Source organism: Eulemur rufifrons, chromosome 2, assembly GCF_041146395.1.
Source record: "Eulemur rufifrons isolate Redbay chromosome 2, OSU_ERuf_1, whole genome shotgun sequence".
NCBI classification, from domain to species: domain Eukaryota; kingdom Metazoa; phylum Chordata; class Mammalia; order Primates; family Lemuridae; genus Eulemur; species Eulemur rufifrons.
In genome coordinates, this window is record NC_090984.1 from 28,100,325 (window position 1) to 28,114,461 (window position 14,137).

The 14,137-nt window shown below is 47.5% G+C and overlaps 1 non-coding gene across 1 annotated transcript; it reads left to right on the top strand.

The window, feature by feature from the left end:
• Nucleotides 1-10,437: 10,437 nt before the first annotated feature.
• Nucleotides 10,438-10,544, top strand: LOC138380982 (U6 spliceosomal RNA). Its single transcript, XR_011232940.1, has one exon. It is a non-coding gene; the product is annotated as a U6 spliceosomal RNA (small nuclear RNA).
• Nucleotides 10,545-14,137: the final 3,593 nt, after the last annotated feature.

The following is a 14,137-nucleotide window of genomic DNA, read 5'->3' on the forward strand; positions in this document are numbered from 1 at the left end:
ACCACGTGTAGGTGTTCTGGTCAATAGCTCCAGCCAGGCCTCTGGCTGGGTGACAGCCAGCACCAACCTTAGGTGAACAAGCCTTCAGACGATTCTAGCCAAGCTAGAGAATCAACTTTTGAGTCTTCCTGCTGAGGTCCCAGACATTGTGGAAGAGACACAAGCCATCCCTTGTCTAAATTCCAGTGCACAGAAACAGCAAGAGATAATAAATGATTATCGTTTTAAGCTATTAAGTTTTGGAATAATTTGCTGTGCAGACATGGTAACTGGTGCCTGCAGTTTACACGGAAACAGCTTAAACACAGAAAATCAATATAATTATCATAAGCATTGTTAAAATTTGGATGCAAAAGTCAAAACTAATCTTTGGGGGAAAAAAGACCTATAGTTTGTTTTTTTTTTGAGACAGAGTCTCACTTTGTTGCCTGGGCTAGAGTGCTGTGGTGTCAGCCTAGCTCACAGCAACCTCTAACTCCTGGGCTCAAGCGATCCTCCTGCCTCAGCCTCCCAAGTAGCTGGGACTACAGGCATGTGTCACCATGCCCGGCTAATTTTTTCTATATATTTTTAGTTGTACAGCTAGCTTCTTTCTATTTTTAGTAGAGACGGGGTCTCGCTGTTGCTCAGGCTGGTCTCGAACTCCTGAGCTCAAACTATCTGCCTACCTCGGCCTCCCAGAGTGCTAGGATTACAGGCGTGAGCCACCGCGCCCGGCCAAAACCTATAGTTTTTAAGAGAGATATGATAACCTGGGTCTCTAGTGGAGAAACATAGAAGCAGAAGATTCAAAAACTTCTCACTTTATAAGGGAGGCAAGTATGTTAGATTTGTTTTGAATCTGATAGCTAAAGAAACAGGGGTTCAAGAATGTTTTTGAAAATCTTGAAGGTAGTAGCAGAATTAAAACAATAGGCTGTACACTTTCCAAATCACAGAAGATAAAAACAAAATGACTTGGATGTGGTGGCCCACACCTGTAGTCCCAGCTACTTAGGAGGCTGAGGTGGAAGGAAAGCTTGAGCCCAGGAATTTGAGTCCAGCCTGGGCAACACAGCAAGACCCCATTTCTTAAAAAGAAAAAAAATCATCATGCATATCACAGAAATCAAAGAAACATAAAAAAGAGAAAGCATAGACCAAGATAAAAGAAATAAGAAAAAAAGAAATTAAAAAAGATTGAACATGCCAGAATAAATATAAATGTATTATGCACCCCTACTAAAAGCCAAAGGCCCTCCAACTGGGTTAATACAATTTAATGACTATATGCATACATATTACTGTATATAAGGTATAGCTTAAATAAAACTGCACTCGTCCCATCTGTAGTGGCTTTGCATTAGGCACGTGTGCCCCCTGGCTGCCCCCTGGCCAGTCCTACTCTGCTCCCTGCCTCATAGGTACTGAGTGCTACAGTCTCCCCAGGGACATGAGCAGAGATAGTCTAATAAGGGGCAAGGGTGGAGGCCGAGGTGGGAGGATCACTCAAGGTCAGGAGTTCGAGACCAGCCTGAGCAAGAGCGAGACCCAGTCTCTACTAAAAATAAAAAGAAATGATCTGGACAGCTAAAAATATATAGAAAAAAATTAGCCGGGCATGGTGGCGCAGGCCTGTAGTCCCAGCTACTCGGGAGGCTGAGGCAGTAGGATTGCTTAAGCCCAGGAATTTGAGGTTGCTGTGAGCTAGGCTGACGCCAGGGCACTCTAGCCCGGGCAACAGAACAAGACTCTGTCTGAAAAAAAAAAAGGGGGACAAGGGTGGACAGAAGTGACTGCTCAGAAAGCCATGCCTGGGTGTTGGGAGTGTGCTGCAGTTTTCTGGCTACTGCAACCCTGTTCAGTGAATGAGGGTCCGACCTTTCTCCCTGCATGCTTCCTTGCCTTAGGGCAAGGCACGTACAGGCCACTGACTGTGTGACTTTGCCTGGCTCCCCTGGCACATCATTAGGGAAAATTCCATCTCAGACTCCTGCCAACAATTTACCACTAAGTTTACTGAATGGTTCTGAGTCTTTATCCTTTTCTGTGACTCAATTAGCTTTTAAATTAGTAAGTCGGAAGATGGCATATCAAGTAAGTTTGTTCTGATGTCATCTTAACTCTGAAATCCTATTATCCATCCTTTGTAATAGAAGATTTTTTTTTAATGCATCTATTAAACATCAGGTGCTGTGCTAGGCCCTGGGAGTACGGCAATGACTCAAATCTGGCCCCTGGCCCTGGGGAGGTGCTTGCAGGGTAGGGAGGGGGCAGGGGAGGCAAGAAAGCAAACAAGTAACTCTGATCCAGGGCAGGAGATCAGCACTAAACATGAGTGGGGAGCAGGAAGAGCCGGGAGGAGGGAGCAGTTACTGCTGACAGAGGAAGGAGAGAAGGCTTTACGGTGAGTTTGCAGGGCCTCGCTCTAGGCCGACAATGGGAAGCTATAACGGAAGACATGGCCTGTGTCCCCAAAGTGCTGTAAACATTCAGGGCCTGGGCCATACAGGGGCAGCTGAGCCACTCCAAGGGAAACATTTCCCTCCCCTGGGGCAGGGAGGCTGTGACCCTAGGCAGGGGTGTGGCAAGAGGGCAGATGAAATAGGTCACATTAGGCCCAGGGAAAAGCAGGGGCCCAGGATGAGGTGTCACCGTGCAGGAGATCCCAGCCCCGAGGACTTCAAGGCTTCTGACATTACCTGAGGAGAAATATTCCCAATGATTAGAGGGGCAAGTTGTGGGCATTTTCTCAGTCCGAAGTTGGAGAGGCAGGAATATCAGGGGCTGGTTGAGTCCAGGCCCAGGAAATGTGAGTGGGGGTCTCAGCTAAAACAGGAGGTGGGAGTAGAGTATTTGTTGAGTGCCTTCCAGGTGTCAGGAACTGGCAAATATTTATAACTGCAAATATTTATTGAGCATCTACTATGTGCCAGACACTATTTTAGGCACTGGGAATATAGTGGTAAACAAAACAAACATCCTGCTCCTCATGCACAAGTAGACAAGTATTTCATATAATTTCAGTGATAAATAAAGGGAAAAAGAATGAAAGGAGGTGCTATTTTCAAGACATGGTCAGAAAAGTCCTCCTGGAGGAAGTAACATCTGAGCAGAGAACTGAATTAGCAAGAAAGAGCCTTACAGCATTTAGTCCCTCCCAGTCTAAAGGCGAAGAAACAAATATCAGAGTACATTGGACCCTAGATTACAGAGTTCTAGGACTTCTCTAGGGGAGGGTGATCCTCCTGAGACTCTGGACTTGGGCGACACACTCAGAGGCAGCACCTGTCCCTTAGACCCTCCATAGGACTTTGATAATTAAATGAGATAATATGCAAAAATGTCCAGGATGGTCCCTGAACTCTGTATGCTATTAGTAAATATGACTTCCCTTCCCCCTTGACTCTCTGCAGAAAGGAAGAGCAACAGTTAATAGTAGCATGCATTGACTGCTAGGTGGCAGATCACTTGAAGTCAGGTGTTCAAGACCAGCCTGGGCAACATATCCAGAGCCCCGTCTCTTAGAAAGAAAGAAAGAAAACCAATGCTACCTGAGTGCTAGGTGCTATGCCAAGTTGCTGATTTTATTTAGAACAGTAACGTGGCCCCTTGCCTTTCCTGCTTTCCTCCTCCCCAATGCCTGGAACATGGAGCTCCAGCGGGCGTCATGGACTGTGAGTTGTTGCCCTAAAGGATAAAAGAGCCTGGATGTCTGACATGGTGGAACCATCAGACAACACCTTGAAAGACGACCTGTTTTGTGCAAAAGCAAAATAAACCTCTATTATCTTAAAGCCACTGTTACTTGGTTTTTTATTATATGAGACAAAACCTAATCCTGATATGTATGGAAATTTCATGTTTTCAGTTAATTATAAACATGTTTGCTGGAGCTACTCTTCATTAATTATCATTTTTGCTGGTCAAAAAGTGATAATATACTTAAATCTCTACACTAAAATATATATTTTTCAAACAGCCCATTGGGTATGTTCATGCTGCTATGAATACTTGAGACATAGGGTCTTAAGCAGCTAAGAAATGAATATTCCCTGTGGTAGAAAGTATCCTTGTTCTCTGTAAGAGGTTATCTTGTTTATGAAAGCTACCCTAGGGTCTATGTCAGCATACTCAGGAGGTGATGAATTCATTCTTCTTGAACTGAACTGGCAGCAAGGGTTCACAGAGAATGTCCTGTGTAAGTTAGCCAGGTGCATGTATCCTGTTCAAGGTGGAACTCTCAAGACATGGTCCCCACCCTCCATGACTGGAGTGTGATGAAGATACAGGTCGTGTTACTGTCAGATAACAGATCAATGTGTTTGGTTATGAATCTTACTAAAATAGGAAGTGCTGCACAGGTGCACGTGCACATCACACAAACAAGGAGTTTAGAGGAGGCGACGTGATGTAGGGATGAACATTATGGATTCCGATTGAAGACCTCGGATGATTCCCTTAATTTTTCTGAGCCTCAGTTTCTTCATCTCAAAAATGGTGGCTCCTGGCCGGGTGCGGTGGCTCACGCCTGTAATCCTAGCATTCTGGGAGGCCGAGGTGGGCGGATCGTTTGAGCTCAGGAGTTCGAGACCAGCCTGAGCAAGAGCAAGACACCATCTCTACTAAAAATAGAAAGAAATTATCTGGACAGCTAAAAATATACATAGAAAAAAAAAATTAGCCGGGCATGGTGGCGCATGCCTGTAGTCCCAGCTACTCGGGAGGCTGAGGTAGGAGGATCGCTTGAGCCCAGGAGTTTGAGGTGAGTTTGCTGTGAGCTAGGCTGACGCCATAGCACTCTAGCCTGGGCAACAAAGCGAGACTCTGTCTCAAAAAAAAAAAAAAAGAAAGAAAAGAAAAGAAAAAAATGGTGGCTCCTAACACAGAAGCATTGTAAGGATTCAATGAGAAAATGCACACAAAATGGCTGGCACAAAGGAAGCACTCAATAAATGTTAAATAAAGTGGGTTTGTTTTTATTTTTAACTTGTCAATAGGCTAATTTGGGGCAAAGATGACCAATCTGTCAGTTGAGCAGAAGGCTTTACCCCAAGCCACTTGAGTTGTCCCCCAGCCAGGCTCCGGGGGGAGAGCCAACTGGAGCCCTAATCCTGACACCCTGCCCTGGGGTGGGTCCCAGAGCCCCTGAGCGCCTAGGGGCAACAGTGCGTTGCCAAAGCCCAGAAGAGTTTCCCAGAGTAAGTACAGATTAAGTTCCAGTTTTTATTTAAAGATCTTAATTTCTGGATGTTTATTTGGGGGATTACGGTGGTGGCTTAAGCTACTTTAAGACATTATAAGTTGAAATCTTTCCTTCACTTGGCTGCCGAAGTTTAAATCAGTCTAATTATTTCACATGGCATCTAGTATAATAGTTTCATAATTTCTAGTATATTAAGCACTTAATATGTTGTGTCATTTGAAATCACATATTAAATTCAGCAAAGTACATTTTAATGAGAGTTAAGTGGTGTGAAAATATTAATACAATGTGATGGTTCATCTTGGTGCTCTGGTTTCGTAGGTCTGTTCCTGATGCACAAATGCCTCACTCACCAGGTAAGGGGGACATTTAACTGCTGGAGACTCGACTGGGTGTCTCAAGACAACACCGATGTTCCTGTCTTTTGTTGTAGAGCAATTTACAGTGGGATTTCTCCCTGGGCCTCACAACCCTGTAAAGCAAGTAGGAAAATCATCACTTCCATTTAAGAGATTAGGAAACTGAGGCTCAGCAACTCAAAGAGACTGGGGACCCAGGTGGCCAGCAGAGTTGCTAGGATGTAAATACGAACCTTCTTGGCTGAAAGCCAATGCAGTTTTTCCCTGCACCGCACCTGCTATCCGTGTAACCTCGGGAGGGAGCGATGTCCGGACTTCAGCTAAGCAAGGATCTGGAGGGGTGACACTTCTCCTCCCACCCCTGCAAACCCACACAGGGAAACTGACAGACCAGAGAGAAGCTGGCAGACTCTAGTCAGACTTGGCGATTCCTCTTTCTGCATCGTCTTCCAGAGACACCCTCCACATCCTAAACCTAAGCAACGGTGCTCTTAGGCCATCTTGGGATTGCCAAAGAAAAGAGTCTTGATGAATTAAATCACAATGAACCCGAAGTAGAGCAACAGCTCAAAATAGTGATTCACCAATGACAGGATTTAAGGCAAGAGTAAGAGAGTTTTTGGAGAGAGCTTCCCACAACCCCTCGAATTGTACTCCCTTCTTAGCAACACAACTGCATTTTAAGCCGGGCCTTCAGTAACTCAAATCCAAAGGATTGAAGACATGTGGGTGAAAACAGTACCTGCAGTACTTAAAAGGAGCAAAAATTAGGGAGTCCTCCCCATCCTGCTGTTTTCACTTAAAAAAAAGGGTTTTTTTTTCATCCAGATAGTTGCAAAATTAAGGAAAGAGAATAGGGAAGTAATGTATTAAATATTTTCATACCTACCACGTACTTCCCAGATGCCCAGGGGCTATGCCAAAGCTTTTACATGAATCAGCCCTCTAATGTTCTAGGGCCTTCACACCCAATCCGCAATTTACTTTTCAAACAACCCTGCAAAGCGGGCAACACAGTCACCATCTGACAGGTAAAGAAACAGACAGATACTTAAGTTCTGGGCAGAAATATGAGATCTGGGGGATAGCAAAAGGCGTGGCCGGGGCTGTGCTGCTCCATCCAAATATAAACTGGGGGAGGGACAGGACTAGGCACCTGGGGAGGATTAGAACTGATGTAACCACAGGAGGGGCCAAGCCGCAGAGCAGGAGCTCCGGGCACACTGGATTTAGGAAGCCTACAGACAGAACCTCCAAGAGGTCAGCTGGCTGTGGGCGACCCTGCCTCTTCCCCTAGGCTACCCTCTGAGCTGTGGGCACACAGACCTCTTTGCCTGCCCCACACCCTCCCTAACTTTGGAAAAACTCATTGACACTGCAGGGAATCAGGTGGAACAGTGTACTTCAAAAGAGATGTTACAAGAACAGGGCTTAACTGAAAGCATGAGAGGCTCAAAGGAATTTCTGGCAGCCCGGGGGAGTGGGGTGTCCCCCACACTCAGAGCCCCTGCAGCCAAGCCCCCTCCGGCCATGCTCTGGATCTGGGGCCTTTGGAGCTTCTGGATCAAGCCTGTGAATTCTATGCATTGTCCCTGCGCCATCATCCCGGGGCCACATCTCCTGAAGCCACTAATGCCATTCCTCCCAGGGCTGCTTCTCCCCAGGTTCCTGCTTCTTCTTCCTCTGGTGAGGCTGATAGGAAACCCTGGCCCTTCCTGGTTCACATGAAATGATATATGAAAACAAACAGTGCTCTCTGGCTGTAAGGGAAACACCATAATTTTAGAGCATCCTAAGATCTCATATCTTTTTTATTTTTTTTATTTTTATTTTATTTTATTTGAGACAGAATCTCAGTCTGTTGCCCGGTCTAGAGTGCCATGGGGTCAGTCTAGCTCACAGCAACCTCTAACTCCTGGGCTCAAGCAATCCTTCTGCCTTAGCCTCCCGAGTAGCTGGGACTACAGGCATGCGCCACCATGCCCGGCTAATTTTTCTATACATGTTTTTAGCTGTCCATATAATTTCTTTCTATTTTTAGTAGAGACGGGGTCTCCTTCTTGCTCAGGCTGGTCTCGAACTCCTGAGCTCAAACAATCCGCCTGCCTCGGCCTCCCAGAGTGCTAGGATTACAGGCGTGAGCCACTGTGTAGGGCCAAGATCTCATATCTTCACTGACATTTTTTCCATATGAAACAGCCCATTTTCTTCATTGTTCAAGATCAGATTAAAGCTGGCTCTGTCCTCTCCCACTCAGGGTGGTGGGAAGCACCACCTCAGATAGGATTGGGGGACCACTCCTCATCATTTGGGGTTCCGCAGTCCAGGATATTCAGGGAAGACTGTCCAGAGGCAGTTCTGCTTAGGGTTGCCAAGTGGGAGAGAAGCCAACAGCTCTGAAGCTGGCAGGAGCTGCAGCTCCAAGACTGCTCACCAGCGCCGTTCCCTCTGGCTCCCACATGCTCCTCCTCAAGGCATGTGGGGGCACAGGACTTCCCAGAAGGCATTACGCCCTTCAGAGAGTTCCCCCATGCTGTCCCCTGTCCTCCACCTTCCTGCCACATCAATCTCTCCCATCCCTCTTTCCCCTCCCCATTCCTCGATGTTGGCTTCCGGGCTCAGAGGCAAGTGTCAGCAGGTCCCAGCCCGAGGTCCACAACGGCCCCTTCGGACTATTCCAGGGGCCTTCCATGCCTCGGGGATGACCAGCTCGCCTCACCCTTCTAAGACAGAAAACAAAAACAGTGTTGGAATTTTACATCTTCATAATTACATTTTCAAAGAAAAGTCCTTCAGCTACCCAGTTACAAGAACCACAGCGTATCAAAGCTAAAAGAGATGTTAAAGATCATTTCTAGGGTAGTTTTCTCACTTTGCAGAATATAAAACAGGACCAGAGAGAGAGGCCCAGGGAGTTGGCCAAGGTCAAAAAGATGGTGCCAGGAGAACGGGAACTTGAACTCAGATCTCTCTCCTCTGCACCACAACCGCTTGGCAAGAGAAAACAAACAAACAAACAAAAATCTGCCTCTGGCTCAAAATGATAGCCAGAAATGGTGAACAATAACCAGGTCCGTCTCCTGCTGTTAAGGCAGTTATGAACTGAGGAGCAGTACCTGTCACAAGGACACGTGTGCGCATCGACTGTGTCGAAAAGGCTCTCCTCCTAAATAAATGAATAAAACGTGGATGCTAATTGAAGATTAGCATCCTCTCCCATCAATGTTAATACGCTTTTTGGTTATTTGCAATTCCCTTTTGTAAATCTGAGGAAAACATCATTGCCCAAATTAGCTCTTTTCGCTCAATAAAGGCCATATTAGCATTCTGAGGTTTGCGTTTGCTTACTGCTTACTTAGAGAGGTCAGATGAGAAGTTGGGCAGCCTGCGCCTGATTTCCATTTCACTGGAGACAACTTGGGAGGCTGGGAGGCGGACAGCTCAAGCCACCAAAGGCTAGGCCAGGCACTCTCCGGTGGTGACTGGGCAGGTCCCTCCCCTCTCATAAGCCCTGAAGGACTGCCCCTGAAGGACTGAGCCCGTGGGTGACACCCACTCAGGTAGCTGCAAGACCTTCTTTTGCCTGGAACTCTGTTCCCATCCTCTCAGGGCTGCCACATATCACCAAGTGACAGATGAAATGTAACTTCCTCTCCTGCCCCCAGTGAAGTGGCCCTCAGCCCCCACGCACTCTCTGCCATGCTTTTGCAGCACAGCTCAACATCAAGAAGGCGCTTCCGTGCTTCCTGGTTCCCGTGCTGGAGCGGAAGCCCCATGACCACAGCAACGCTGCCCACTCATTCACCCCCGCAGCCCCCGCGCTGACATCACAGGTGCTCAGTATTTGTCGAAGGAATGAAGGCAGGAGGGAATGAGCTGGCCCGAGCCTTGGGAGGAAGGTCTACGAGGGAAAAGGAGGCTGCACTTCCGGTGCCAAATCTTTTCTCCCGAATTCTAAGAAACCAGACTTGCATCCAACTCCCACCTTTCACCACAGCAGGGTCACTTAGGGCTGATGGTTCAACCTCCCAGGGCCTCCGTTTCCTAACGTGCAAGTGGGGTAAGCGACATCAATTAAGTGCCTGGCCCTTTTAAGTGCTGGATCAAAGGGTGATGACCTTTCCCACACCACCACAACCGCTCCCCCCTTTTCCCCCACCCCCGAGTGACAGCCACCCTCCCTCTTCCCCTTGGCTCCAAAGGCAGGGAGCTGGTCCCGATAACCCCAGGGGAAGCTGACGGCGCGCCCTGGTCCACCCAGAGCTGGTGCCCACACTCCACGAACCCAGAGCCGCAGCCCTCGCCAGCCCCTTCCGGTTCTTGCGGGTGGCCGCAGGCCTGGCTAGGGTCATGGGTGACGGGGTCGAAGCGCAGGGAAGAGCCCGACCAGCGGCTCGTATCCTTTTGGGGGGCCCGAATCGAATTCCCGTGGGGACCGGATGCATCCCCAAAAATGCATCAGCACCGCACGCCACTCCGCCGTTTCAGGGGCCACGGCACTGCCACACTCGTCTCAGCGTAGTGTGCAAGGTGGAATCTGAGATAGATCCCTCCGCGCCGCGGAGACCGGAGCGGAAGAGACGCGCAACGCGCACCACGTGACGAAGCGAAGCGCGACCGGCCGCGCCGCCTGCGAGGCGCGCACAGAGGTCGGGCGGGAAGAGGGCCAATTTCCCATGGTCCCTTAACATTTGCATATACGATGTAAGAAGGTTAGAGACTTTTAGATATAAGCTGGCCATAAACGTAAAGATACGACTATAGGATATGTGACACAGAAAATAATAATTTTTTTGTAGTTTGGAGTTTCCAGAAGTACACTGTATAGGCACCATAACTGTAAAAGTTTTCACATTTTCTGCTTTATATAATTTCCGGGACAGCTCTTGTAACGTGCTCGCTTCGGCAGCACATATACTAAAATTGGAACGATACAGAGAAGATTAGCATGGCCCCTGCGCAAGGATGACACGCAAATTCGTGAAGCGTTCCATATTTTTGACCAGGGTTACTCCCGCGCACAGTTTACACATAAGATCCAAACACTTTTCACCTGTGGGTTTTATCTTATGTTTGACACAAGGAAACAGTAGTCTCGAGAGATTTTACGTCCTTCCCTTGGGCTCCAGTTTGTGATCCTTCCTATCTTGCCTCTGCTTCCCTCTGCACCATCCAGAGTATTGTGGTTCTCTTTCCAAAGTGGATCCATTTCAGGTCCAAAACACAGCCGAGCCTAGTGCAGCAATAAACACGTGAGATGTACTGTAATAGGAACTTGTAATAAGACTGACCGACTGAATCTTAAAAATTAATAATAATGCCCACCATTTATTGAGCATCTGCCATGTGTCCAGGGCTTCACCAGTATCTCATATTTCTGACAGCCCTGCCCTTCGGGTATTACTGTCACCATTTTACAGGAGTCAGAGGTAAAGCAACCTGGGCAAGATCCTGTCACTAGTAAGAGGCTGAAACAAGGCCTAATAAGACCTCTAGACACATAGACCCTGAAAAGATCAGAACCCATCCCCAGGTAATTCAATTACAAAAACACAGTCCTAATTAGTAAGATGGAGCAGGGAGGAGGAAGTCAATGTTTTTTGAAATGTCAATTTCTTTCCAAAAGAAAAATGGTGCATCTGCTTTGCTGAGCACACACTGTAGTCTGTCCGGTGGGCTGTGCAGCCACTGGGACCTCCAGCAGCCACACAGCTACCAGCCTCCAGGCTCGCCCCAGTAGGACTGGAGGTCAGAGGCCATGGGTACCCTCTGAGAGTTCCATTCAGGACCCATTTCTGCTCTCTTCAGTGAAGGAGAAATGATCATTTCAAGGTAACAGCTGAGAATAGGGGTCTGGGGGATATCTTGTGCCTCTTCCTTGGCTTACGGCCTTTGATGCATGGAGTTAGAGGACCATCTTTAGTGGCTGGTTTTCTTCTCCCAAAGATACCTGATTCTTTGGAGGCCAAAAGTTCTTTGGGCGATTGGGTGAGTAGTTTTAAGTGTCTATGGGGATGCCAAACAAGAAAATGACTTTGTCAGCCAAGGACAAGGAATCCTTGACTGCAATGTTATTAGCCTAGGTATGTGAAAGGGGATCTTATTGGGGGGGGGGGGGGAGCGTAAAATGGAATCTAAGAGTGAGGGACTTGGCCCAAGAAGAACTGTTCAGAGTTTGTAAAGAAACTTGTCTAGGAGCAGGAATTAGGAGGACATAGGCAGTTCCTAGTCCTGGAAAACCCAGAGACCTGGCTGACTTTCCTGGCTGTGCACCAACTTGCTGGGAGAACTTGGATAAATACCTTTGCCCCTTTGGACACATATAGTCAACAAAAGTGTTGGCATTGTAGGATGCCCTTCCGACCTGGATGCTTGTAGATTCTTACAAATGTGTCTCCAGAAAGTTCAAGAATCCAGCTTGAAAAAGCACTGGGTTGTCCTCTTTCCTGGGCCCCTGGAGGAGCAGAGGGCCACAGACTGGGGCCTATTTGGGGACTCTTTCAAAGCATCCCTGTATTGAGTCTCAGGGCTGGAAAATGAACTCAGAGGGGGTTTTAATCTTAGCAGACACCAATATATTAGCACTTCTTGTGTACCAAGAACTGTTCTCAGTGCTTTACGCATACTAACTCATTACATGCATGAAACAGTTCTATGAAGTAGATTCTGTCATGTCCTTGATGTGATAGTTGAGGAAGCTGAGCCATAGAGAGATTTAACAGCTTGCCCAATGTCACACAACTAGTCGATGGCAGAGCAGGATTGAGACCTCAGTAAATCTCGATACAGAGTTTGTGCTCTTAACCAAACACTATGCTGCCTCTGAGCGTGAGGAGGAGCTATAAGGCTGTTTAGAATTTATAGAAAGAGCATGCAGATCCAGTTCTGCTTCTGTTGCTGAATTCAAGGTAGGAGCCACTTTTTTGCAAAGGACCAATGGTATGCTTTACAGCAGGGTAGCTGGGAATGGCTGGACAGGTATGTGCCCAGTGATCTTGTTATATGTGAGATAGTGAAGGACACCCTCTTTGGGACACAGTTGGAACAGGAAGAAAATTTTCCTATTCTAGGTTGACAATCACTTACATGACACCTACCCCCAAAACTAATCCTATTGATGAAGGATCTTCTTTGTGAGCAGTAAGCCCATGCTTAATTAACCTTATGCAAATGAGCTTAATTGCATCTCAGTGGCTGTTGTCCAGAAGCACCTAGGGATTCCTTCCCTCAGACATTTTCAGCACCTAGATGAACCATAAAGTTCATCTAGACGTGTGTTGTGTGCCTGTGGTGCACTGGGCCCTGTGCTGGAGGTCACAAGAAGAGCAAGGTGTAAGCCCTATTTTTGAGGTATTTATAGTCCTGTGGGAAACGGACACATACAACCAAGAATTACAGAGGGAGATGAGTACCCTGCTAGCCTCATGAACCAAGTGCTATCAGAACACAGAGCTTACCTGTGTCCCAGCAGTTGAGGGATCTTCTAAGAGGTGCTTTTGCAGAGAGATGACCTGGATTTGCAGAGGAAATTGAGGTGGGAAGCAACTTACTAATTTCTTCCAGGGGAGTGAAATATAAAGCAGCTTGATGCAGTCTCAACAGCATCTGGAACTTTTGCAGTCTCTCGCCCTGGATTTGCCAGGACAGATGGGAATAGAGTCCACTGTCCTACTGCAGCTTCCAAGAGTTCCTTTCTGGAGTTCCTCTGGAAAAGAGTTATGTTTACCTTGTCCCTTACCCCCAGACCTTGGACTCCAGAGCCAGACCTCCTGTAGGCACCAGGGGTGGGGAACAAAACAACCTGGAAGAACAGTCCGGAGGACATTCTGTGCCCAACTGCCCCCTCCCAACTCTCCAAGCCCCACTTTTTCTCTCTGAGAGCCGAGGCACTCTAATGTGGGACTTCGGGCATTGGTTGCAATGCCTAAAATCTGTCACAAGGTGGCAACGATGTGGCGAGAAATAGACTTTTTAAAAAATCCTGGGTTTTTTCCCAAAGCATATTTTCCCTATTAATGTTTCGTTTAACTTAATTAGAATCTGGTAAACTAATTAAAGTGGCTACGAGCCCTGCAATCAGCAATAATTCGTATAATTATTGATAATTACATCCATACCAATCGTTTGGTTATTAACATGTGGAGGGGGAACAAACCACTTCTGAAGGGACGTGGAGCCCAGGAGGATTTTTTCAACTGAGCTTTCTGGGTCGGATCCGCCTACACCTCCAGTCCGCAGAGATTCCGGCCCAGATGGGGCGCCCCTTCCTATGGGCTCCAGCTGTCTCTGTGCTTTTCTCCATTTTGGGGGAATTTGGGAAGGAAGGGCGAAAAGGAACATTTGCCAGGCTCTTTTGTTGAGCTGCAGCCAAGGAACTTCCTGGGTGGTAATGGTTATGCCCATTTATCAGAGAAGGAAAATGCGTCTTCCAAAAATGTGGTGGAGGAAGGCGCCTACCATCTCCAACACCCGAGCTGCCAGGCCCCGTCCCCGTTCCGCTGGCCCCTAGCGTGCCCTGGGGATGCAAGTCACTTCCTCTGTGGACCTCGGTTTCTCCAAGGGTACCGCGGAGAACTGATCTGGTTGGTCCCAT